Source organism: Podarcis vaucheri, assembly GCF_965113315.1.
Source record: "Podarcis vaucheri genome assembly, chromosome: 2".
Lineage (NCBI taxonomy): Eukaryota > Metazoa > Chordata > Lepidosauria > Squamata > Lacertidae > Podarcis > Podarcis vaucheri.
The window spans coordinates 13577749-13604487 of record NC_138760.1 but is presented as its reverse complement, the minus strand read 5'-3'; positions in this window follow the sequence as shown (position 1 = coordinate 13604487).

Genomic DNA, 26739 nt, shown 5'->3' with positions numbered 1-26739 from the left:
GTTGTTAAGACGTCGAGGGCTAATTCTGTTCCCGATGATAAAAACCCATCTGTTTCCACCGAAAAACATTTCAGGGGATCACTTGAAACAGTTTGCCAACATTTTTGAGTGAATTGCAGAACGTCAGATTTTTAGCAGAAATTGTGACCGCGCGGCTTAGGGATTTTTTCAAAAAAAAGTTTTTAAGACGTCGAGGGCTAATTCTGTTCCCGATGATAAAAACCCATCTGTTTCCACCGAAAAACATTTCAGGAGATCACTTGCAACACTTTGCCAACATTTTTCAGTGAATTGCAGAACGTCAGATTTTGAGAAGAAATTGTGACCGCGCGGCTTAGGGATTTTTTCAAAAAAAAGTTGTTCAGACGTCGAGGGCTAATTCTGTTTCCGATGATAAAAACCCATCTGTTTCCACCGAAAAACATTTCAGGGGATCACTTGCAACAGTTTGCCAACATTTTTGAGTGAATTGCAGAACGTCAGATTTTGAGAAGAAATTGTGACCGCGCGGCTTAGGGATTTTTTTTAAAAAAGTTGTTAAGACGTCGAGGGCTGATTCTGTTTCCGATGATAAAAACCCTTCTGTTTCCACCGAAAAACATTTCAGGGGATCACTTGCAACAGTTTGCCAACATTTTTGAGTGAATAGCAGAACGTCAGATTTTTAGCAAAAATTGTGACCGCGCGGCATAGGGATTTTTTCAAAAAAAGTTGTTCACACGTCGCAGGCTAATTCTGTTTCCGATGATGAAAACCCACCTGTTTCCACCGAAAAACATTTCAGGGGATCACTTGCAACAGTTTGGCACCATTTTAGAGTGAATTGCAGAACGTCATATTTTTTCTGAAATTGTGACCGCGCGGCTTAGGGATTTTTTTAAAAAAAGTTGTTCAGACGTCGCGGGCTAATTCTGTTTCCGATTTTAAAAACCCATCTGTATCCACCGAAAAACATTTCAGGGGATCGTTTGCAATAGTTTGGCACCATTTTTGAGTGAATTGCAGAACGTCAGATTTTTAGCAGAAATTGTGACGGCGCGGCTTAGGGATTTTTTCAAAAAAGGTTGTGCAGACGTCGAGGGCTAATTCTGTTTCCGATGATAAAAACCCATCTGTTTCCACCGAAAAACATTTCAGGGGATCACTTGCAACAGTTTGCCAACATTTTTGAGTGAATTGCAGAACGTCAGATTTTGAGAAGAAATTGTGACCGCGCGGCTTAGGGATTTTTTCAAAAAAAGTTGTTCAGACGTCGCGGGCTAATTCTGTTTCCGATGTTAAAAACCCATCTGTTTCCACCGAAAAACATTTCAGCGGATCACTTGAAACAGTTTGCCAACATTTTTGAGTGAATTGCAGAACGTCAGATTTTTGCTGAAATTGTGACCGCGCGGCTTAGGGATTTTTTCAAAAAAAGTTGTTAAGACGTCGAGGGCTGATTCTGTTTCCGATGATAAAAACCCTTCTGTTTCCACCGAAAAAAAAATTTCAGGGGATCACTTGAAACTGTTTGCCAAAATTTTTGAGTGAATTGCAGAACGTCAGATTTTTGCTGAAATTGTGACCGCGCGGCTTAGGGATTTTTTCAAAAAAAGATGTTCAGACGTCAAGGGCTAATTCTGTTTCTGATGGTAAAAACCCATCTGTTTCCACCGAAAAGCATTTCAGGGGATCGGTTGCAACAGTTTGCACCATTTTTCAGTGAATTGCAGAACGTCAGATTTTGAGAAGAAATTGTGACCGCGCGGCTTAGGGATTTTTTCAAAAAAAGTTGTTCTGACGTCGAGGGCTAATTCTGTTTCCGATGATAAAAACCCGTCTGTTTCCACCGAAAAACATTTCAGGGGATCACTTGCAACAGTTTGCCAACATTTTTGAGTGAATTGCAGAACGTCAGATTTTTGGCAGAAATTGTGACCGCGCGGCTTTGGGATTTTTTTTAAAAAAAGTTTTTAAGACGTCGAGGGCTAATTCTTTTCCCGATGATAAAAAACCATCTGTTTCCACCGAAAAACATTTCAGGAGATCACTTGCAACACTTTGCCATCATGTTTCAGTGAATTGCAGAACGTCAGATTTTGAGAAGAAATTGTGACCGCGCGGCTTAGGGATTTTTTCAAAAAAAAGTTGTTCAGACGTCGAGGGCTAATTCTGTTTCCGATGATAAAAACCCATCTGTTTCCACCGAAAAACATTTCAGGGGATCATTTGCAACAGTTTGGCACCATTTTAGAGTGAATTGCAGAACGTCATATTTTTGATGAAATTGTGACCGCGCGGCTTAGGGATTTTTTCAAAAAAAGTTGTTCAGACGTCGCGGGCTAATTCTGTTCCCGATGATAAAAACCCATCTGTTTCCACCGAAAAACATTTCAGGGGATCACTTGCAACAGTTTGCCAACATTTTTCAGTGAATTGCAGAACGTCAGATTTTGAGCAGAAATTGTGACCGCGCGGCTTAGGGATTTTTTCAAAAAAGGTTGTTCAGACGTCGAGGGCTAATTCTGTTTCCGATGATAAAAACCCATCTGTTTCCACCGAAAAACATTTCAGGGGATCACTTGCAACAGTTTGCCAACATTTTTGAGTGAATTGCAGAACGTCAGATTTTGAGAAGAAATTGTGACCGCGCGGCTTAGGGATTTTTTCAAAAAAAGTTGTTCAGACGTCGCGGGCTAATTCTGTTTCCGATGTTAAAAACCCATCTGTTTCCACCGAAAAACATTTCAGCGGATCACTTGAAACAGTTTGCCAGCATTTTTGAGTGAATTGCAGAACGTCAGATTTTTGCTGAAATTGTGACCGCGCGTCTTAGGGATTTTTTCAAAAAAAGTTGTTAAGACGTCGAGGGCTAATTCTGTTCCCGATGATAAAAACCCATCTGTTTCCACCGAAAAACATTTCAGGGGATCACTTGAAACAGTTTGCCAACATTTTTGAGTGAATTGCAGAACGTCAGATTTTTAGCAGAAATTGTGACCGCGCGGCTTAGGGATTTTTTCAAAAAAAAGTTTTTAAGACGTCGAGGGCTAATTCTGTTCCCGATGATAAAAACCCATCTGTTTCCACCGAAAAACATTTCAGGAGATCACTTGCAACACTTTGCCAACATTTTTCAGTGAATTGCAGAACGTCAGATTTTGAGAAGAAATTGTGACCGCGCGGCTTAGGGATTTTTTCAAAAAAGGTTGTGCAGACGTCGAGGGCTAATTCTGTTTCCGATGATAAAAACCCATCTGTTTCCACCGAAAAACATTTCAGGGGATCACTTGCAACAGTTTGCCAACATTTTTGAGTGAATTGCAGAACGTCAGATTTTGAGAAGAAATTGTGACCGCGCGGCTTAGGGATTTTTTCAAAAAAAAGTTGTTCAGACGTCGCGGGCTAATTCTGTTTCCGATGTTAAAAACCCATCTGTTTCCACCGAAAAACATTTCAGCGGATCACTTGAAACAGTTTGCCAACATTTTTGAGTGAATTGCAGAACGTCAGATTTTTAGCAAAAATTGTGACCGCGCGGCATAGGGATTTTTTCAAAAAAAGTTGTTCACACGTCGCAGGCTAATTCTGTTTCCGATGATGAAAACCCATCTGTTTCCACCGAAAAACATTTCAGGGGATCACTTGCAACAGTTTGGCACCATTTTAGAGTGAATTGCAGAACGTCATATTTTTGCTGAAATTGTGACCGCGCGGCTTAGGGATTTTTTCAAAAAAAGTTGTTCAGACGTCGCGGGCTAATTCTGTTTCCGATTTTAAAAACCCATCTGTTTCCACCGAAAAACATTTCAGGGGATCGTTTGCAATAGTTTGGCACCATTTTTGAGTGAATTGCAGAACGTCATATTTTTGCTGAAATTGTGACCGCGCGGCTTAGGGATTTTTTCAAAAAAAGTTGTTCAGACGTCGAGGGCTAATTCTGTTCCCGATGATAAAAACCCATCTGTTTCCACCGAAAAACATTTCAGGGGATCACTTGCAACAGTTTGCCAACATTTTTCAGTGAATTGCAGTACGTCAGATTTTTAGCAGAAATTGTGACGGCGCGGCTTAGGGATTTTTTCAAAAAAGGTTGTGCAGACGTCGAGGGCTAATTCTGTTTCCGATGATAAAAACCCATCTGTTTCCACCGAAAAACATTTCAGGGGATCACTTGCAACAGTTTGCCAACATTTTTGAGTGAATTGCAGAACGTCAGATTTTGAGAAGAAATTGTGACCGCGCGGCTTAGGGATTTTTTCAAAAAAAGTTGTTCAGACGTCGCGGGCTAATTCTGTTTCCGATGTTAAAAACCCATCTGTTTCCACCGAAAAACATTTCAGCGGATCACTTGAAACAGTTTGCCAACATTTTTGAGTGAATTGCAGAACGTCAGATTTTTGCTGAAATTGTGACCGCGCGGCTTAGGGATTTTTTCAAAAAAAGTTGTTAAGACGTCGAGGGCTGATTCTGTTTCCGATGATAAAAACCCTTCTGTTTCCACCGAAAAAAAAATTTCAGGGGATCACTTGAAACTGTTTGCCAAAATTTTTGAGTGAATTGCAGAACGTCAGATTTTTGCTGAAATTGTGACCGCGCGGCTTAGGGATTTTTTCAAAAAAAGATGTTCAGACGTCAAGGGCTAATTCTGTTTCTGATGGTAAAAACCCATCTGTTTCCACCGAAAAGCATTTCAGGGGATCGGTTGCAACAGTTTGCACCATTTTTCAGTGAATTGCAGAACGTCAGATTTTGAGAAGAAATTGTGACCGCGCGGCTTAGGGATTTTTTCAAAAAAAGTTGTTCTGACGTCGAGGGCTAATTCTGTTTCCGATGATAAAAACCCGTCTGTTTCCACCGAAAAACATTTCAGGGGATCACTTGCAACAGTTTGCCAACATTTTTGAGTGAATTGCAGAACGTCAGATTTTTGGCAGAAATTGTGACCGCGCGGCTTTGGGATTTTTTTTAAAAAAAGTTTTTAAGACGTCGAGGGCTAATTCTTTTCCCGATGATAAAAAACCATCTGTTTCCACCGAAAAACATTTCAGGAGATCACTTGCAACACTTTGCCATCATTTTTCAGTGAATTGCAGAACGTCAGATTTTGAGAAGAAATTGTGACCGCGCGGCTTAGGGATTTTTTCAAAAAAAAGTTGTTCAGACGTCGAGGGCTAATTCTGTTTCCGATGATAAAAACCCATCTGTTTCCACCGAAAAACATTTCAGGGGATCATTTGCAACAGTTTGGCACCATTTTAGAGTGAATTGCAGAACGTCATATTTTTGCTGAAATTGTGACCGCGCGGCTTAGGGATTTTTTCAAAAAAAGTTGTTCAGACGTCGCGGGCTAATTCTGTTTCCGATTTTAAAAACCCATCTGTTTCCACCGAAAAACATTTCAGGGGATCGTTTGCAATAGTTTGGCACCATTTTTGAGTGAATTGCAGAACGTCATATTTTTGCTGAAATTGTGACCGCGCGGCTTAGGGATTTTTTCAAAAAAAGTTGTTCAGACGTCGAGGGCTAATTCTATTCCCGATGATAAAAACCCATCTGTTTCCACCGAAAAACATTTCAGGGGATCACTTGCAACAGTTTGCCAACATTTTTCAGTGAATTGCAGAACGTCAGATTTTGAGAAGAAATTGTGACGGCGCGGCTTAGGGATTTTTTCAAAAAAGGTTGTGCAGACGTCGAGGGCTAATTCTGTTTCCGATGATAAAAACCCATCTGTTTCCACCGAAAAACATTTCAGGGGATCACTTGCAACAGTTTGCCAACATTTTTGAGTGAATTGCAGAACGTCAGATTTTGAGAAGAAATTGTGACCGCGCGGCTTAGGGATTTTTTCAAAAAAAGTTGTTCAGACGTCGCGGGCTAATTCTGTTTCCGATGTTAAAAACCCATCTGTTTCCACCGAAAAACATTTCAGCGGATCACTTGAAACAGTTTGCCAACATTTTTGAGTGAATTGCAGAACGTCAGATTTTTGCTGAAATTGTGACCGCGCGGCTTAGGGATTTTTTCAAAAAAAGTTGTTAAGACGTCGAGGGCTGATTCTGTTTCCGATGATAAAAACCCTTCTGTTTCCACCGAAAAAAAAATTTCAGGGGATCACTTGAAACTGTTTGCCAAAATTTTTGAGTGAATTGCAGAACGTCAGATTTTTGCTGAAATTGTGACCGCGCGGCTTAGGGATTTTTTCAAAAAAAGATGTTCAGACGTCAAGGGCTAATTCTGTTTCTGATGGTAAAAACCCATCTGTTTCCACCGAAAAGCATTTCAGGGGATCGGTTGCAACAGTTTGCACCATTTTTCAGTGAATTGCAGAACGTCAGATTTTGAGAAGAAATTGTGACCGCGCGGCTTAGGGATTTTTTCAAAAAAAGTTGTTCTGACGTCGAGGGCTAATTCTGTTTCTGATGGTAAAAACCCATCTGTTTCCACCGAAAAGCATTTCAGGGGATCACTTGCAACAGTTTGCCAACATTTTTCAGTGAATTGCAGAACGTCAGATTTTGAGAAGAAATTGTGACCGCGCGGCTTAGGGATTTTTTCAAAAAAAGTTGTTCTGACGTCGAGTGCTAATTCTGTTTCCGATGATAAAAACCCGTCTGTTTCCACCGAAAAACATTTCAGGGGATCACTTGCAACAGTTTGCCAACATTTTTGAGTGAATTGCAGAACGTCAGATTTTTGGCAGAAATTGTGACCGCGCGGCTTTGGGATTTTTTTTAAAAAAAAGTTTTTAAGACGTCGAGGGCTAATTCTTTTCCCGATGATAAAAAACCATCTGTTTCCACCGAAAAACATTTCAGGAGATCACTTGCAACACTTTGCCATCATTTTTCAGTGAATTGCAGAACGTCAGATTTTGAGAAGAAATTGTGACCGCGCGGCTTAGGGATTTTTTCAAAAAAAAGTTGTTCAGACGTCGAGGGCTAATTCTGTTTCCGATGATAAAAACCCATCTGTTTCCACCGAAAAACATTTCAGGGGATCACTTGCAACAGTTTGGCACCATTTTAGAGTGAATTGCAGAACGTCATATTTTTGCTGAAATTGTGACCGCGCGGCTTAGGGATTTTTTCAAAAAAAGTTGTTCAGACGTCGCGGGCTAATTCTGTTTCCGATTTTAAAAACCCATCTGTTTCCACCGAAAAACATTTCAGGGGATCGTTTGCAATAGTTTGGCACCACTTTTGAGTGAATTGCAGAACGTCATATTTTTGCTGAAATTGTGACCGCGCGGCTTAGGGATTTTTTCAAAAAAAGTTGTTCAGACGTCGAGGGCTAATTCTATTCCCGATGATAAAAACCCATCTGTTTCCACCGAAAAACATTTCAGGGGATCACTTGCAACAGTTTGCCAACATTTTTCAGTGAATTGCAGAACGTCAGATTTTTAGCAGAAATTGTGACGGCGCGGCTTAGGGATTTTTTCAAAAAAGGTTGTGCAGACGTCGAGGGCTAATTCTGTTTCCGATGATAAAAACCCATCTGTTTCCACCGAAAAACATTTCAGGGGATCACTTGCAACAGTTTGCCAACATTTTTGAGTGAATTGCAGAACGTCAGATTTTGAGAAGAAATTGTGACCGCGCGGCTTAGGGATTTTTTCAAAAAAAAGTTGTTCAGACGTCGCGGGCTAATTCTATTTCCGATGTTAAAAACCCATCTGTTTCCACCGAAAAACATTTCAGCGGATCACTTGAAACAGTTTGCCAACATTTTTGAGTGAATTGCAGAACGTCAGATTTTTAGCAAAAATTGTGACCGCGCGGCATAGGGATTTTTTCAAAAAAAGTTGTTCACACGTCGCAGGCTAATTCTGTTTCCGATGATGAAAACCCATCTGTTTCCACCGAAAAACATTTCAGGGGATCACTTGCAACAGTTTGGCACCATTTTAGAGTGAATTGCAGAACGTCATATTTTTGCTGAAATTGTGACCGCGCGGCTTAGGGATTTTTTCAAAAAAAGTTGTTCAGACGTCGCGGGCTAATTCTGTTTCCGATATTAAAAACCCATCTGTTTCCACCGAAAAACATTTCAGGGGATCGTTTGCAATAGTTTGGCACCATTTTTGAGTGAATTGCAGAACGTCATATTTTTGCTGAAATTGTGACCGCGCGGCTTAGGGATTTTTTCAAAAAAAGTTGTTCAGACGTCGAGGGCTAATTCTGTTCCCGATGATAAAAACCCATCTGTTTCCACCGAAAAACATTTCAGGGGATCACTTGCAACAGTTTGCCAACATTTTTCAGTGAATTGCAGTACGTCAGATTTTTAGCAGAAATTGTGACGGCGCGGCTTAGGGATTTTTTCAAAAAAGGTTGTGCAGACGTCGAGGGCTAATTCTGTTTCCGATGATAAAAACCCATCTGTTTCCACCGAAAAACATTTCAGGGGATCACTTGCAACAGTTTGCCAACATTTTTGAGTGAATTGCAGAACGTCAGATTTTGAGAAGAAATTGTGACCGCGCGGCTTAGGGATTTTTTCAAAAAAAGTTGTTCAGACGTCGCGGGCTAATTCTGTTTCCGATGTTAAAAACCCATCTGTTTCCACCGAAAAACATTTCAGCGGATCACTTGAAACAGTTTGCCAACATTTTTGAGTGAATTGCAGAACGTCAGATTTTTGCTGAAATTGTGACCGCGCGGCTTAGGGATTTTTTCAAAAAAAGTTGTTAAGACGTCGAGGGCTGATTCTGTTTCCGATGATAAAAACCCTTCTGTTTCCACCGAAAAAAAAATTTCAGGGGATCACTTGAAACTGTTTGCCAAAATTTTTGAGTGAATTGCAGAACGTCAGATTTTTGCTGAAATTGTGACCGCGCGGCTTAGGGATTTTTTCAAAAAAAGATGTTCAGACGTCAAGGGCTAATTCTGTTTCTGATGGTAAAAACCCATCTGTTTCCACCGAAAAGCATTTCAGGGGATCGGTTGCAACAGTTTGCACCATTTTTCAGTGAATTGCAGAACGTCAGATTTTGAGAAGAAATTGTGACCGCGCGGCTTAGGGATTTTTTCAAAAAAAGTTGTTCTGACGTCGAGGGCTAATTCTGTTTCCGATGATAAAAACCCGTCTGTTTCCACCGAAAAACATTTCAGGGGATCACTTGCAACAGTTTGCCAACATTTTTGAGTGAATTGCAGAACGTCAGATTTTTGGCAGAAATTGTGACCGCGCGGCTTTGGGATTTTTTTTAAAAAAAGTTTTTAAGACGTCGAGGGCTAATTCTTTTCCCGATGATAAAAAACCATCTGTTTCCACCGAAAAACATTTCAGGAGATCACTTGCAACACTTTGCCATCATTTTTCAGTGAATTGCAGAACGTCAGATTTTGAGAAGAAATTGTGACCGCGCGGCTTAGGGATTTTTTCAAAAAAAAGTTGTTCAGACGTCGAGGGCTAATTCTGTTTCCGATGATAAAAACCCATCTGTTTCCACCGAAAAACATTTCAGGGGATCATTTGCAACAGTTTGGCACCATTTTAGAGTGAATTGCAGAACGTCATATTTTTGCTGAAATTGTGACCGCGCGGCTTAGGGATTTTTTCAAAAAAAGTTGTTCAGACGTCGCGGGCTAATTCTGTTTCCGATTTTAAAAACCCATCTGTTTCCACCGAAAAACATTTCAGGGGATCGTTTGCAATAGTTTGGCACCATTTTTGAGTGAATTGCAGAACGTCATATTTTTGCTGAAATTGTGACCGCGCGGCTTAGGGATTTTTTCAAAAAAAGTTGTTCAGACGTCGAGGGCTAATTCTATTCCCGATGATAAAAACCCATCTGTTTCCACCGAAAAACATTTCAGGGGATCACTTGCAACAGTTTGCCAACATTTTTCAGTGAATTGCAGAACGTCAGATTTTGAGAAGAAATTGTGACGGCGCGGCTTAGTGATTTTTTCAAAAAAGGTTGTGCAGACGTCGAGGGCTAATTCTGTTTCCGATGATAAAAACCCATCTGTTTCCACCGAAAAACATTTCAGGGGATCACTTGCAACAGTTTGCCAACATTTTTGAGTGAATTGCAGAACGTCAGATTTTGAGAAGAAATTGTGACCGCGCGGCTTAGGGATTTTTTCAAAAAAAGTTGTTCAGACGTCGCGGGCTAATTCTGTTTCCGATGTTAAAAACCCATCTGTTTCCACCGAAAAACATTTCAGCGGATCACTTGAAACAGTTTGCCAACATTTTTGAGTGAATTGCAGAACGTCAGATTTTTGCTGAAATTGTGACCGCGCGGCTTAGGGATTTTTTCAAAAAAAGTTGTTAAGACGTCGAGGGCTGATTCTGTTTCCGATGATAAAAACCCTTCTGTATCCACCGAAAAAAAAATTTCAGGGGATCACTTGAAACTGTTTGCCAAAATTTTTGAGTGAATTGCAGAACGTCAGATTTTTGCTGAAATTGTGACCGCGCGGCTTAGGGATTTTTTCAAAAAAAGATGTTCAGACGTCAAGGGCTAATTCTGTTTCTGATGGTAAAAACCCATCTGTTTCCACCGAAAAGCATTTCAGGGGATCGGTTGCAACAGTTTGCACCATTTTTCAGTGAATTGCAGAACGTCAGATTTTGAGAAGAAATTGTGACCGCGCGGCTTAGGGATTTTTTCAAAAAAAGTTGTTCTGACGTCGAGGGCTAATTCTGTTTCTGATGGTAAAAACCCATCTGTTTCCACCGAAAAGCATTTCAGGGGATCGGTTGCAACAGTTTGCACCATTTTTCAGTGAATTGCAGAACGTCAGATTTTGAGAAGAAATTGTGACCGCGCGGCTTAGGGATTTTTTCAAAAAAAGTTGTTCTGACGTCGAGTGCTAATTCTGTTTCCGATGATAAAAACCCGTCTGTTTCCACCGAAAAACATTTCAGGGGATCACTTGCAACAGTTTGCCAACATTTTTGAGTGAATTGCAGAACGTCAGATTTTTGGCAGAAATTGTGACCGCGCGGCTTTGGGATTTTTTTTAAAAAAAAGTTTTTAAGACGTCGAGGGCTAATTCTTTTCCCGATGATAAAAAACCATCTGTTTCCACCGAAAAACATTTCAGGAGATCACTTGCAACACTTTGCCATCATTTTTCAGTGAATTGCAGAACGTCAGATTTTGAGAAGAAATTGTGACCGCGCGGCTTAGGGATTTTTTCAAAAAAAAGTTGTTCAGACGTCGAGGGCTAATTCTGTTTCCGATGATAAAAACCCATCTGTTTCCACCGAAAAACATTTCAGGGGATCACTTGCAACAGTTTGGCACCATTTTAGAGTGAATTGCAGAACGTCATATTTTTGCTGAAATTGTGACCGCGCGGCTTAGGGATTTTTTCAAAAAAAGTTGTTCAGACGTCGCGGGCTAATTCTGTTTCCGATGATAAAAACCCATCTGTTTCCACCGAAAAACATTTCAGGGGATCGTTTGCAATAGTTTGGCACCATTTTTGAGTGAATTGCAGAACGTCATATTTTTGCTGAAATTGTGACCGCGCGGCTTAGGGATTTTTTCAAAAAAAAGTTGTTCAGACGTCGCGGGCTAATTCTGTTTCCGATGTTAAAAACCCATCTGTTTCCACCGAAAAACATTTCAGCGGATCACTTGAAACAGTTTGCCAACATTTTTGAGTGAATTGCAGAACGTCAGATTTTTGCTGAAATTGTGACCGCGCGGCTAAGGGATTTTTTCAAAAAAAGTTGTTAAGACGTCGAGGGCTGATTCTGTTTCCGATGATAAAAACCCTTCTGTTTCCACCGAAAAAAAAATTTCAGGGGATCACTTGAAACTGTTTGCCAAAATTTTTGAGTGAATTGCAGAACGTCAGATTTTTGCTGAAATTGTGACCGCGCGGCTTAGGGATTTTTTCAAAAAAAGATGTTCAGACGTCAAGGGCTAATTCTGTTTCTGATGGTAAAAACCCATCTGTTTCCACCGAAAAGCATTTCAGGGGATCGGTTGCAACAGTTTGCACCATTTTTCAGTGAATTGCAGAACGTCAGATTTTGAGAAGAAATTGTGACCGCGCGGCTTAGGGATTTTTTCAAAAAAAGTTGTTCTGACGTCGAGGGCTAATTCTGTTTCTGATGGTAAAAACCCATCTGTTTCCACCGAAAAGCATTTCAGGGGATCGGTTGCAACAGTTTGCACCATTTTTCAGTGAATTGCAGAACGTCAGATTTTGAGAAGAAATTGTGACCGCGCGGCTTAGGGATTTTTTCAAAAAAAGTTGTTCTGACGTCGAGTGCTAATTCTGTTTCCGATGATAAAAACCCGTCTGTTTCCACCGAAAAACATTTCAGGGGATCACTTGCAACAGTTTGCCAACATTTTTGAGTGAATTGCAGAACGTCAGATTTTTGGCAGAAATTGTGACCGCGCGGCTTTGGGATTTTTTTTTAAAAAAGTTTTTAAGACGTCGAGGGCTAATTCTTTTCCCGATGATAAAAAACCATCTGTTTCCACCGAAAAACATTTCAGGAGATCACTTGCAACACTTTGCCATCATTTTTCAGTGAATTGCAGAACGTCAGATTTTGAGAAGAAATTGTGACCGCGCGGCTTAGGGATTTTTTCAAAAAAAAGTTGTTCAGACGTCGAGGGCTAATTCTGTTTCCGATGATAAAAACCCATCTGTTTCCACCGAAAAACATTTCAGGGGATCATTTGCAACAGTTTGGCACCATTTTAGAGTGAATTGCAGAACGTCATATTTTTGCTGAAATTGTGACCGCGCGGCTTAGGGATTTTTTCAAAAAAAGTTGTTCAGACGTCGCGGGCTAATTCTGTTCCCGATGATAAAAACCCATCTGTTTCCACCGAAAAACATTTCAGGGGATCACTTGCAACAGTTTGCCAACATTTTTCAGTGAATTGCAGAACGTCAGATTTTGAGCAGAAATTGTGACCGCGCGGCTTAGGGATTTTTTCAAAAAAGGTTGTTCAGACGTCGAGGGCTAATTCTGTTTCCGATGATAAAAACCCATCTGTTTCCACCGAAAAACATTTCAGGGGATCACTTGCAACAGTTTGCCAACATTTTTGAGTGAATTGCAGAACGTCAGATTTTGAGAAGAAATTGTGACCGCGCGGCTTAGGGATTTTTTCAAAAAAGGTTGTTCAGACGTCGAGGGCTAATTCTGTTTCCGATGATAAAAACCCATCTGTTTCCACCGAAAAACATTTCAGGGGATCACTTGAAACTGTTTGCCAAAATTTTTGAGTGAATTGCAGAACGTCAGATTTTTGCTGAAATTGTGACCGCGCGGCTTAGGGATTTTTTCAAAAAAAGATGTTCAGACGTCAAGGGCTAATTCTGTTTCTGATGGTAAAAACCCATCTGTTTCCACCGAAAAGCATTTCAGGGGATCGGTTGCAACAGTTTGCACCATTTTTCAGTGAATTGCAGAACGTCAGATTTTGAGAAGAAATTGTGACCGCGCGGCTTAGGGATTTTTTCAAAAAAAGTTGTTCTGACGTCGAGGGCTAATTCTGTTTCTGATGGTAAAAACCCATCTGTTTCCACCGAAAAGCATTTCAGGGGATCGGTTGCAACAGTTTGCACCATTTTTCAGTGAATTGCAGAACGTCAGATTTTGAGAAGAAATTGTGACCGCGCGGCTTAGGGATTTTTTCAAAAAAAGTTGTTCTGACGTCGAGTGCTAATTCTGTTTCCGATGATAAAAACCCGTCTGTTTCCACCGAAAAACATTTCAGGGGATCACTTGCAACAGTTTGCCAACATTTTTGAGTGAATTGCAGAACGTCAGATTTTTGGCAGAAATTGTGACCGCGCGGCTTTGGGATTTTTTTTAAAAAAAGTTTTTAAGACGTCGAGGGCTAATTCTTTTCCCGATGATAAAAAACCATCTGTTTCCACCGAAAAACATTTCAGGAGATCACTTGCAACACTTTGCCATCATTTTTCAGTGAATTGCAGAACGTCAGATTTTGAGAAGAAATTGTGACCGCGCGGCTTAGGGATTTTTTCAAAAAAAAGTTGTTCAGACGTCGAGGGCTAATTCTGTTTCCGATGATAAAAACCCATCTGTTTCCACCGAAAAACATTTCAGGGGATCATTTGCAACAGTTTGGCACCATTTTAGAGTGAATTGCAGAACGTCATATTTTTGCTGAAATTGTGACCGCGCGGCTTAGGGATTTTTTCAAAAAAAGTTGTTCAGACGTCGCGGGCTAATTCTGTTCCCGATGATAAAAACCCATCTGTTTCCACCGAAAAACATTTCAGGGGATCACTTGCAACAGTTTGCCAACATTTTTCAGTGAATTGCAGAACGTCAGATTTTGAGCAGAAATTGTGACCGCGCGGCTTAGGGATTTTTTCAAAAAAGGTTGTTCAGACGTCGAGGGCTAATTCTGTTTCCGATGATAAAAACCCATCTGTTTCCACCGAAAAACATTTCAGGGGATCACTTGCAACAGTTTGCCAACATTTTTGAGTGAATTGCAGAACGTCAGATTTTGAGAAGAAATTGTGACCGCGCGGCTTAGGGATTTTTTCAAAAAAAGTTGTTGAGACGTCGCGGGCTAATTCTGTTTCCGATGTTAAAAACCCATCTGTTTCCACCGAAAAACATTTCAGCGGATCACTTGAAACAGTTTGCCAGCATTTTTGAGTGAATTGCAGAACGTCAGATTTTTGCTGAAATTGTGACCGCGCGGCTTAGGGATTTTTTCAAAAAAAGTTGTTAAGACGTCGAGGGCTAATTCTGTTCCCGATGATAAAAACCCATCTGTTTCCACCAAAAAACATTTCAGGGGATCACTTGAAACAGTTTGCCAACATTTTTGAGTGAATTGCAGAATGTCAGATTTTGAGAAGAAATTGTGACCGCGCGGCTTAGGGATTTTTTCAAAAAAAGTTGTTCTGACGTCGAGGGCTAATTCTGTTTCTGATGGTAAAAACCCATCTGTTTCCACCGAAAAGCATTTCAGGGGATCGGTTGCAACAGTTTGCACCATTTTTCAGTGAATTGCAGAACGTCAGATTTTGAGAAGAAATTGTGACCGCGCGGCTTAGGGATTTTTTCAAAAAAAGTTGTTCTGACGTCGAGTGCTAATTCTGTTTCCGATGATAAAAACCCGTCTGTTTCCACCGAAAAACATTTCAGGGGATCACTTGCAACAGTTTGCCAACATTTTTGAGTGAATTGCAGAACGTCAGATTTTTGGCAGAAATTGTGACCGCGCGGCTTTGGGATTTTTTTAAAAAAAAGTTTTTAAGACGTCGAGGGCTAATTCTTTTCCCGATGATAAAAAACCATCTGTTTCCACCGAAAAACATTTCAGGAGATCACTTGCAACACTTTGCCATCATTTTTCAGTGAATTGCAGAACGTCAGATTTTGAGAAGAAATTGTGACCGCGCGGCTTAGGGATTTTTTCAAAAAAAAGTTGTTCAGACGTCGAGGGCTAATTCTGTTTCCGATGATAAAAACCCATCTGTTTCCACCGAAAAACATTTCAGGGGATCATTTGCAACAGTTTGGCACCATTTTAGAGTGAATTGCAGAACGTCATATTTTTGCTGAAATTGTGACCGCGCGGCTTAGGGATTTTTTCAAAAAAAGTTGTTCAGACGTCGCGGGCTAATTCTGTTCCCGATGATAAAAACCCATCTGTTTCCACCGAAAAACATTTCAGGGGATCACTTGCAACAGTTTGCCAACATTTTTCAGTGAATTGCAGAACGTCAGATTTTGAGCAGAAATTGTGACCGCGCGGCTTAGGGATTTTTTCAAAAAAGGTTGTTCAGACGTCGAGGGCTAATTCTGTTTCCGATGATAAAAACCCATCTGTTTCCACCGAAAAACATTTCAGGGGATCACTTGCAACAGTTTGCCAACATTTTTGAGTGAATTGCAGAACGTCAGATTTTGAGAAGAAATTGTGACCGCGCGGCTTAGGGATTTTTTCAAAAAAAGTTGTTCAGACGTCGCGGGCTAATTCTGTTTCCGATGTTAAAAACCCATCTGTTTCCACCGAAAAACATTTCAGCGGATCACTTGAAACAGTTTGCCAGCATTTTTGAGTGAATTGCAGAACGTCAGATTTTTGCTGAAATTGTGACCGCGCGGCTTAGGGATTTTTTCAAAAAAAGTTGTTAAGACGTCGAGGGCTAATTCTGTTCCCGATGATAAAAACCCATCTGTTTCCACCGAAAAACATTTCAGGGGATCGTTTGCAATAGTTTGGCACCATTTTAGAGTGAATTGCAGAACGTCATATTTTTGCTGAAATTGTGACCGCGCGGCTTAGGGATTTTTTCAAAAAAAGTTGTTCAGACGTCGCGGGCTAATTCTGTTTCCGATTTTAAAAACCCATCTGTTTCCACCGAAAAACATTTCAGGGGATCGTTTGCAATAGTTTGGCACCATTTTTGAGTGAATTGCAGAACGTCATATTTTTGCTGAAATTGTGACCGCGCGGCTTAGGGATTTTTTCAAAAAAAGTTGTTCAGACGTCGAGGGCTAATTCTGTTCCCGATGATAAAAACCCATCTGTTTCCACCGAAAAACATTTCAGGGGATCACTTGCAACAGTTTGCCAACATTTTTGAGTGAATTGCAGAACGTCAGATTTTGAGAAGAAATTGTGACCGCGCGGCTTAGGGATTTTTTCAAAAAAAGTTGTTCAGACGTCGCGGGCTAATTCTGTTTCCGATGTTAAAAACCCATCTGTTTCCACCGAAAAACATTTCAGCGGATCACTTGAAACTGTTTGCCAACATTTTTGAGTGAATTGCAGAACGTCAGATTTTTGCTGAAATTGTGACCGCGCGGCTTAGGGATTTTTTCAAAAAAAGTTGTTAAGACGTCGAGGGCTGATTCTGTTTCCGATGATAAAAACCCTTCTGTTTCCACCGAGAAAAAAATTTCAGGGGATCACTTGAAACTGTTTGCCAAAATTTTTGAGTGAATTGCAGAACGTCAGATTTTTGCTGAAATTGTGACCGCGCGGCTTAGGGATTTTTTCAAAAAAAGATGTTCAGACGTCAAGGGCTAATTCTGTTTCTGATGGTAAAAACCCATCTGTTTCCACCGAAAAGCATTTCAGGGGATCGGTTGCAACAGTTTGCACCATTTTTCAGTGAATTGCAGAACGTCAGATTTTGAGAAGAAATTGTGACCGCGCGGCTTAGGGATTTTTTCAAAAAAAGTTGTTCTGACGTCGAGGGCTAATTCTGTTTCCGATGATAAAAACCCGTCTGTTTCCACCGAAAAACATTTCAGGGGATCACTTGCAACAGTTTGCCAACATTTTTGAGTGAATTGCAGAACGTCAGATTTTTGGCAGAAATTGTGACCGCGCGGCTTTGGGATTTTTTTTAAAAAAAGTTTTTAAGACGTCGAGGGCTAATTCTTTTCCCGATGATAAAAAACCATCTGTTTCCACCGAAAAACATTTCAGGAGATCACTTGCAACACTTTGCCATCATTTTTCAGTGAATTGCAGAACGTCAGATTTTGAGAAGAAATTGTGACCGCGCGGCTTAGGGATTTTTTCAAAAAAAAGTTGTTCAGACGTCGAGGGCTAATTCTGTTTCCGATGATAAAAACCCATCTGTTTCCACCGAAAAACATTTCAGGGGATCATTTGCAACAGTTTGGCACCATTTTAGAGTGAATTGCAGAACGTCATATTTTTGCTGAAATTGTGACCGCGCGGCTTAGGGATTTTTTCAAAAAAAGTTGTTCAGACGTCGCGGGCTAATTCTGTTTCCGATTTTAAAAACCCATCTGTTTCCACCGAAAAACATTTCAGGGGATCGTTTGCAATAGTTTGGCACCATTTTTGAGTGAATTGCAGAACGTCATATTTTTGCTGAAATTGTGACCGCGCGGCTTAGGGATTTTTTCAAAAAAAGTTGTTCAGACATCGAGGGCTAATTCTATTCCCGATGATAAAAACCCATCTGTTTCCACCGAAAAACATTTCAGGGGATCACTTGCAACAGTTTGCCAACATTTTTCAGTGAATTGCAGAACGTCAGATTTTGAGAAGAAATTGTGACGGCGCGGCTTAGGGATTTTTTCAAAAAAGGTTGTGCAGACGTCGAGGGCTAATTCTGTTTCCGATGATAAAAACCCATCTGTTTCCACCGAAAAACATTTCAGGGGATCACTTGCAACAGTTTGCCAACATTTTTGAGTGAATTGCAGAACGTCAGATTTTGAGAAGAAATTGTGACCGCGCGGCTTAGGGATTTTTTCAAAAAAAGTTGTTCAGACGTCGCGGGCTAATTCTGTTTCCGATGTTAAAAACCCATCTGTTTCCACCGAAAAACATTTCAGCGGATCACTTGAAACAGTTTGCCAACATTTTTGAGTGAATTGCAGAACGTCATATTTTTGCTGAAATTGTGACCGCGCGGCTTAGGGATTTTTTCAAAAAAAGTTGTTCAGACGTCGAGGGCTAATTCTGTTTCCGAAGATAAAAACCCATCTGTTTCCACCGAAAAACATTTCAGGGGATCACTTGCAACAGTTTGTCAACATTTTTGAGTGAATTGCAGAACGTCAGATTTTGAGAAGAATTTGTGACCGCGCGGCTTAGGGATTTTTTCAAAAAAAGTTGTTTAGACGTCGAGGGCTAATTCTGTTTCCGATGATAAAAACCCATCTGTTTCCACCGAAAAACATTTCTGGGGATCACTTGCAACAGTTTGCCAACATTTTTGAGTGAATTGCAGAACGTCAGATTTTGAGAAGAAATTGTGACCGCGCGGCTTAGGGATTTTTTTAAAAAAAGTTGTTAAGACGTCGAGGGCTAATTCTGTTTCCGATGATAAAAACCCATCTGTTTCCACCTAAAAATATTTCAGGGGATCACTTGAAACAGCTTGCCAACATTTTTGAGTGAATTGCAGAACGTCATATTTTTGCTGAAATTGTGACCGCGCGGCTTAGGGATTTTTTCAAAAAAAGTTGTTCTGACGTCGAGGGCTAATTCTGTTTCCGATGATAAAAACCCGTCTGTTTCCACCGAAAAACATTTCAGGGGATCACTTGCAACAGTTTGCCAACATTTTTGAGTGAATTGCAGAACGTCAGATTTTTGGCAGAAATTGTGACCGCGCGGCTTTGGGATTTTTTTTAAAAAAAGTTTTTAAGACGTCGAGGGCTAATTCTTTTCCCGATGATAAAAAACCATCTGTTTCCACCGAAAAACATTTCAGGAGATCACTTGCAACACTTTGCCATCATTTTTCAGTGAATTGCAGAACGTCAGATTTTGAGAAGAAATTGTGACCGCGCGGCTTTGGGATTTTTTCAAAAAAAGTTGTTTAGACGTCGAGGGCTAATTCTGTTTCCGATGATAAAAACCCATCTGTTTCCACCGAAAAACATTTCTGGGGATCACTTGCAACAGTTTGCCAACATTTTTGAGTGAATTGCAGAACGTCAGATTTTGAGCAGAAATTGTGACCGCGCGGCTTAGGGATTTTTTCAAAAACGTTGTTCAGACGTCGCGGGCTAATTCTGTTTCCGATGTTAAAAACCCATCTGTTTCCACCGAAAAACATTTCAGCGGATCACTTGCAACAGTTTGCCAACATTTTTGAGTGAATTGCAGAACGTCAGATTTTTGCTGAAATTGTGACCGCGCGGCTTAGGGATTTTTTCAAAAAAAGTTGTTCAGACGTCAAGGGCTAATTCTGTTTCCGATGTTAAAATCCCATCTGTTTCCACCGAAAAACATTTCAGGGGATCGTTTGCAACAGTTTGGCACCATTTTTGAGTGAATTGCAGAACGTCATATTTTTGCTGAAATTGTGACCGCGCGGCTTAGGGATTTTTTCAAAAAAAGTTGTACAGACGTCGAGGGCTAATTCTGTTCCCGATGATAAAAACCCATCTGTTTCCACCGAAAAACATTTCAGGGGATCACTTGAAACAGTTTGCCAACATTTTTGAGTGAATTGCAGAACGTCAGATTTTTAGCAGAAATTGTGACCGCGCGGCTTAGGGATTTTTTTAAAAAAAAGTTTTTAAGACGTCGAGGGCTAATTCTGTTCCCGATGATAAAAACCCATCTGTTTCCACCGAAAAACATTTCAGGAGATCACTTGCAACACTTTGCCAACATTTTTCAGTGAATTGCAGAACGTCAGATTTTGAGAAGAAATTGTGACCGCGCGGCTTAGGGATGTTTTCAAAAAAAGTTGTTCTGACGTCGAGGGCTAATTCTGTTTCCGATGATAAAAACCCGTCTGTTTCCACCGAAAAACATTTCAGGGGATCACTTGCAACAGTTTGCCAACATTTTTGAGTGAATTGCAGAACGTCAGATTTTGAGAAGAAATTGTGACCGCGCGGCTTAGGGATTTTTTTAAAAAAAGTTGTTAAGACGTCGAGGGCTGATTCTGTTTCCGATGATAAAAACCCTTCTGTTTCCACCGAAAAAACATTTCAGGGGATCACTTGAAACTGTTTGCCAACATTTTTGAGTGAATTGCAGAACGTCAGATTTTTGCTGAAATTGTGACCGCGCGGCTTAGGGATTTTTTCAAAAAAAGTTGTTCAGACGTCGCGGGCTAATTCTGTTTTCGATGATAAAAACCCATCTGTTTCCACCGAAAAACATTTCAGGGGATCACTTGCAACAGTTTGCCAACATTTTTGAGTGAATTGCAGAACGTCAGATTTTTGGCAGAAATTGTGACCGCGCGGCTTAGGGATTTTTTCAAAAAAAGTTGTTCAGACGTCGAGGGCTAATTCTGTTTCCGATGATAAAAACCCATCTGTTTCCACCGAAAAACATTTCAGGGGATCACTTGCAACAGTTTGCCAACATTTTTGAGTGAATAGCAGAACGTCAGACTTTTAGCAAAAATTGTGACCGCGCGGCATAGGGATTTTTTCAAAAAAAGTTGTTCACACGTCGCAGGCTAATTCTGTTTCCGATGATAAAAACCCATCTGTTTCCACCGAAAAACATTTCAGGGGATCACTTGCAACAGTTTGGCACCATTTTTGAGTGAATTGCAGAACGTCATATTTTTGCTGAAATTGTGACCGCGCGGCTTAGGGATTTTTTCAAAAAAAGTTGTTCAGACGTCGCGGGCTAATTCTGTTTCCGATGTTAAAAACCCATCTGTTTCCACCGAAAAACATTTCAGGGGATCGTTTGCAATAGTTTGGCACCATTTTTGAGTGAATTGCAGAACGTCATATTTTTGCTGAAATTGTGAACGCGCGGCTTAGGGATTTTTTCAAAAAAAGTTGTTCAGACGTCGAGGGCTAATTCTGTTCCCGATGATAAAAACCCATCTGTTTCCACCGAAAAACATTTCAGGGGATCACTTGCAACAGTTTGCCAACATTTTTAAGTGAATTGCAGAACGTCAGATTTTTAGCAGAAATTGTGACCGCGCGGCTTAGGGATTTTTTCAAAAAAGGTTGTTCAGACGTCGAGGGCTAATTCTGTTTCCGATGATAAAAACCCATCTGTTTCCACCGAAAAACATTTCAGGGGATCACTTGCAAAAGTTTGCCAACATTTTTGAGTGAATTGCAGAATGTCAGATTTTGAGAAGAAATTTTGACCGCGCGGCTTAGGGAGTTTTTTAAAAAAAGTTGTTAAGACGCCGAGGGCTGATTCTGTTTCCGATGAAAAAAACCCTTCTGTTTCCACCGAAAAAACATTTCAGGGGATCACTTGAAACTGTTTGCCAACATTTTTGAGTGAATTGCAGAACGTCAGATTTTTGCTGAAATTGTGACCGCGCGGCTTAGGGATTTTTTCAAAAAAAGTTGTTCAGACGTCGCGGGCTAATTCTGTTTCCGATGATAAAAACCCATCTGTTTCCACCGAAAAACATTTCAGGGGATCACTTGCAACAGTTTGCCAACATTTTTGAGTGAATTGCAGAACGTCAGATTTTTGGCAGAAATTGTGACCGCGCGGCTTAGGGATTTTTTCAAAAAAAGTTGTTCAGACGTCGAGGGCTAATTCTGTTTCCGATGATAAAAACCCATCTGTTTCCACCGAAAAACATTTCAGGGGATCACTTGCAACAGTTTGCCAACATTTTTGAGTGAATAGCAGAACGTCAGATTTTTAGCAAAAATTGTGACCGCGCGGCTTAGGGATTTTTTCAAAAAAAGTTGTTCAGACGTCGCGGGCTAATTCTGTTTCCGATGTTAAAAACCCATCTGTTTCCACCGAAAAACATTTCAGGGGATCACTTGCAACAGTTTGGCACCATTTTTGAGTGAATTGCAGAACGTCATATTTTTGCTGAAATTGTGACCGCGCGGCTTAGGGATTTTTTCAAAAAAAGTTGTTCAGACGTCGCGGACTAATTCTGTTTCCGATGTTAAAAACCCATCTGTTTCCACCGAAAAACATTTCAGGGGATCGTTTGCAATAGTTTGGCACCATTTTTGAGTGAATTGCAGAACGTCATATTTTTGCTGAAATTGTGACCGCGCGGCTTAGGGATTTTTTCAAAAAAAGTTGTTCAGACGTCGAGGGCTAATTCTGTTCCCGATGATAAAAACCCATCTGTTTCCACCGAAAAACATTTCAGGGGATCACTTGCAACAGTTTGCCAACATTTTTCAATGAATTGCAGAACGTCAGATTTTTAGCAAAAATTGTGACCGCGCGGCTTAGGGATTTTTTCAAAAAAGGTTGTTCAGACGTCGAGGGCTAATTCTGTTTCCGATGATAAAAACCCATCTGTTTCCACCGAAAAACATTTCAGGGGATCACTTGCAACAGTTTGCCAACATTTTTGAGTGAATTGCAGAACGTCAGATTTTTGCTGAAATTGTGACCGCGCGGCTTAGGGATTTTTTCAAAAAAAGTTGTTAAGACGTCGAGGGCTGATTCTGTTTCCGATGATAAAAACCCTTCTGTTTCCACCGAAAAAACATTTCAGGGGATCACTTGCAACAGTTTGGCACCATTTTTGAGTGAATTGCAGAACGTCATATTTTTGCTGAAATTGTGACCGCGCGGCTTAGGGATTTTTTCAAAAAAAGTTGTTCAGACGTCGCGGGCTAATTCTGTTTCCGATGTTAAAAACCCATCTGTTTCCACCGAAAAACATTTCAGGGGATCGTTTGCAATAGTTTGGCACCATTTTTGAGTGAATTGCAGAACGTCATATTTTTGCTGAAATTGTGAACGCGCGGCTTAGGGATTTTTTCAAAAAAAGTTGTTCAGACGTCGAGGGCTAATTCTGTTCCCGATGATAAAAACCCATCTGTTTCCACCGAAAAACATTTCAGGGGATCACTTGCAACAGTTTGCCAACATTTTTAAGTGAATTGCAGAACGTCAGATTTTTAGCAGAAATTGTGACCGCGCGGCTTAGGGATTTTTTCAAAAAAGGTTGTTCAGACGTCGAGGGCTAATTCTGTTTCCGATGATAAAAACCCATCTGTTTCCACCGAAAAACATTTCAGGGGATCACTTGCAAAAGTTTGCCAACATTTTTGAGTGAATTGCAGAACGTCAGATTTTGAGAAGAAATTGTGACCGCGCGGCTTAGGGATTTTTTTAAAAAAAGTTGTTAAGACGTCGAGGGCTGATTCTGTTTCCGATGAAAAAAACCCTTCTGTTTCCACCGAAAAAACATTTCAGGGGATCACTTGAAACTGTTTGCCAACATTTTTGAGTGAATTGCAGAACGTCAGATTTTTGCTGAAATTGTGACCGCGCGGCTTAGGGATTTTTTCAAAAAAAGTTGTTCAGACGTCGCGGGCTAATTCTGTTTCCGATGATAAAAACCCATCTGTTTCCACCGAAAAACATTTCAGGGGATCACTTGCAACAGTTTGCCAACATTTTTGAGTGAATTGCAGAACGTCAGATTTTTGGCAGAAATTGCGACCGCGCGGCTTAGGGATTTTTTCAAAAAAAGTTGTTCAGACGTCGAGGGCTAATTCTGTTTCCGATGATAAAAACCCATCTGTTTCCACCGAAAAACATTTCAGGGGATCACTTGCAACAGTTTGCCAACATTTTTGAGTGAATAGCAGAACGTCAGATTTTTAGCAAAAATTGTGACCGCGCGGCATAGGGATTTTTTCAAAAAAAGTTGTTCACACGTCGCAGGCTAATTCTGTTTCCGATGATAAAAACCCATCTGTTTCCACCGAAAAACATTTCAGGGGATCACTTGCAACAGTTTGGCACCATTTTTGAGTGAATTGCAGAACGTCATATTTTTGCTGAAATTGTGACCGCGCGGCTTAGGGATTTTTTCAAAAAAAGTTGTTCAGACGTCGCGGGCTAATTCTGTTTCCGATGTTAAAAACCCATCTGTTTCCACCGAAAAACATTTCAGGGGATCGTTTGCAATAGTTTGGCACCATTTTTGAGTGAATTGCAGAACGTCATATTTTTGCTGAAATTGTGACCGCGCGGCTTAGGGATTTTTTCAAAAAAAGTTGTTCAGACGTCGAGGGCTAATTCTGTTCCCGATGATAAAAACCCATCTGTTTCCACCGAAAAACATTTCAGGGGATCACTTGCAACAGTTTGCCAACATTTTTCAATGAATTGCAGAACGTCAGATTTTTAGCAGAAATTGTGACCGCGCGGCTTAGGGATTTTTTCAAAAAAGGTTGTTCAGACGTCGAGGGCTAATTCTGTTTCCGATGATAAAAACCCAACTGTTTCCACCGAAAAACATTTCAGGGGATCACTTGCAACAGTTTGCCAACATTTTTGAGTGAATTGCAGAACGTCAGATTTTTGCTGAAATTGTGACCGCGCGGCTTAGGGATTTTTTCAAAAAAAGTTGTTAAGACGTCGAGGGCTGATTCTGTTTCCGATGATAAAAACCCTTCTGTTTCCACCGAAAAACATTTCAGGGGATCACTTGCAACAGTTTGCCAACATTTTTGAGTGAATTGCAGAACGTCAGATTTTTGGCAGAAATTGTGACCGCGCGGCTTAGGGATTTTTTCAAAAAAAGTTGTTCAGACGTCGAGGGCTAATTCTGTTTCCGATGATAAAAACCCATCTGTTTCCACCGAAAAACATTTCAGGGGATCACTTGCAACAGTTTGCCAACATTTTTGAGTGAATAGCAGAACGTCAGATTTTTAGCAAAAATTGTGACCGCGCGGCATAGGGATTTTTTCAAAAAAAGTTGTTCACACGTCGCAGGCTAATTCTGTTTCCGATGATAAAAACCCATCTGTTTCCACCGAAAAACATTTCAGGGGATCACTTGCAACAGTTTGGCACCATTTTTGAGTGAATTGCAGAACGTCATATTTTTGCTCAAATTGTGACCGCGCGGCTTAGGGATTTTTTCAAAAAAAGTTGTTCAGACGTCGCGGGCTAATTCTGTTTCCGATGTTAAAAACCCATCTGTTTCCACCGAAAAACATTTCAGGGGATCGTTTGCAATAGTTTGGCACCATTTTTGAGTGAATTGCAGAACGTCATATTTTTGCTCAAATTGTGACCGCGCGGCTTAGGGATTTTTTCAAAAAAAGTTGTTCAGACGTCGAGGGCTAATTCTGTTCCCGATGATAAAAACCCATCTGTTTCCACCGAAAAACATTTCAGGGGATCACTTGCAACAGTTTGCCAACATTTTTCAATGAATTGCAGAACGTCAGATTTTTAGCAGAAATTGTGACCGCGCGGCTTAGGGATTTTTTCAAAAAAGGTTGTTCAGACGTCGAGGGCTAATTCTGTTTCCGATGATAAAAACCCATCTGTTTCCACCGAAAAACATTTCAGGGGATCACTTGCAACAGTTTGCCAACATTTTTGAGTGAATTGCAGAACGTCAGATTTTTGCTGAAATTGTGACCGCGCGGCTTAGGGATTTTTTCAAAAAAAGTTGTTAAGACGTCGAGGGCTGATTCTGTTTCCGATGATAAAAACCCTTCTGTTTCCACCGAAAAAACATTTCAGGGGATCACTTGCAACAGTTTGGCACCATTTTTGAGTGAATTGCAGAACGTCATATTTTTGCTGAAATTGTGACCGCGCGGCTTAGGGATTTTTTCAAAAAAAGTTGTTCAGACGTCGCGGGCTAATTCTGTTTCCGATGTTAAAAACCCATCTGTTTCCACCGAAAAACATTTCAGGGGATCGTTTGCAATAGTTTGGCACCATTTTTGAGTGAATTGCAGAACGTCATATTTTTGCTGAAATTGTGAACGCGCGGCTTAGGGATTTTTTCAAAAAAAGTTGTTCAGACGTCGAGGGCTAATTCTGTTCCCGATGATAAAAACCCATCTGTTTCCACCGAAAAACATTTCAGGGGATCACTTGCAACAGTTTGCCAACATTTTTAAGTGAATTGCAGAACGTCAGATTTTTAGCAGAAATTGTGACCGCGCGGCTTAGGGATTTTTTCAAAAAAGGTTGTTCAGACGTCGAGGGCTAATTCTGTTTCCGATGATAAAAACCCATCTGTTTCCACCGAAAAACATTTCAGGGGATCACTTGCAAAAGTTTGCCAACATTTTTGAGTGAATTGCAGAACGTCAGATTTTGAGAAGAAATTGTGACCGCGCGGCTTAGGGATTTTTTTAAAAAAAGTTGTTAAGACGTCGAGGGCTGATTCTGTTTCCGATGAAAAAAACCCTTCTGTTTCCACCGAAAAAACATTTCAGGGGATCACTTGAAACTGTTTGCCAACATTTTTGAGTGAATTGCAGAACGTCAGATTTTTGCTGAAATTGTGACCGCGCGGCTTAGGGATTTTTTCAAAAAAAGTTGTTCAGACGTCGCGGGCTAATTCTGTTTCCGATGAT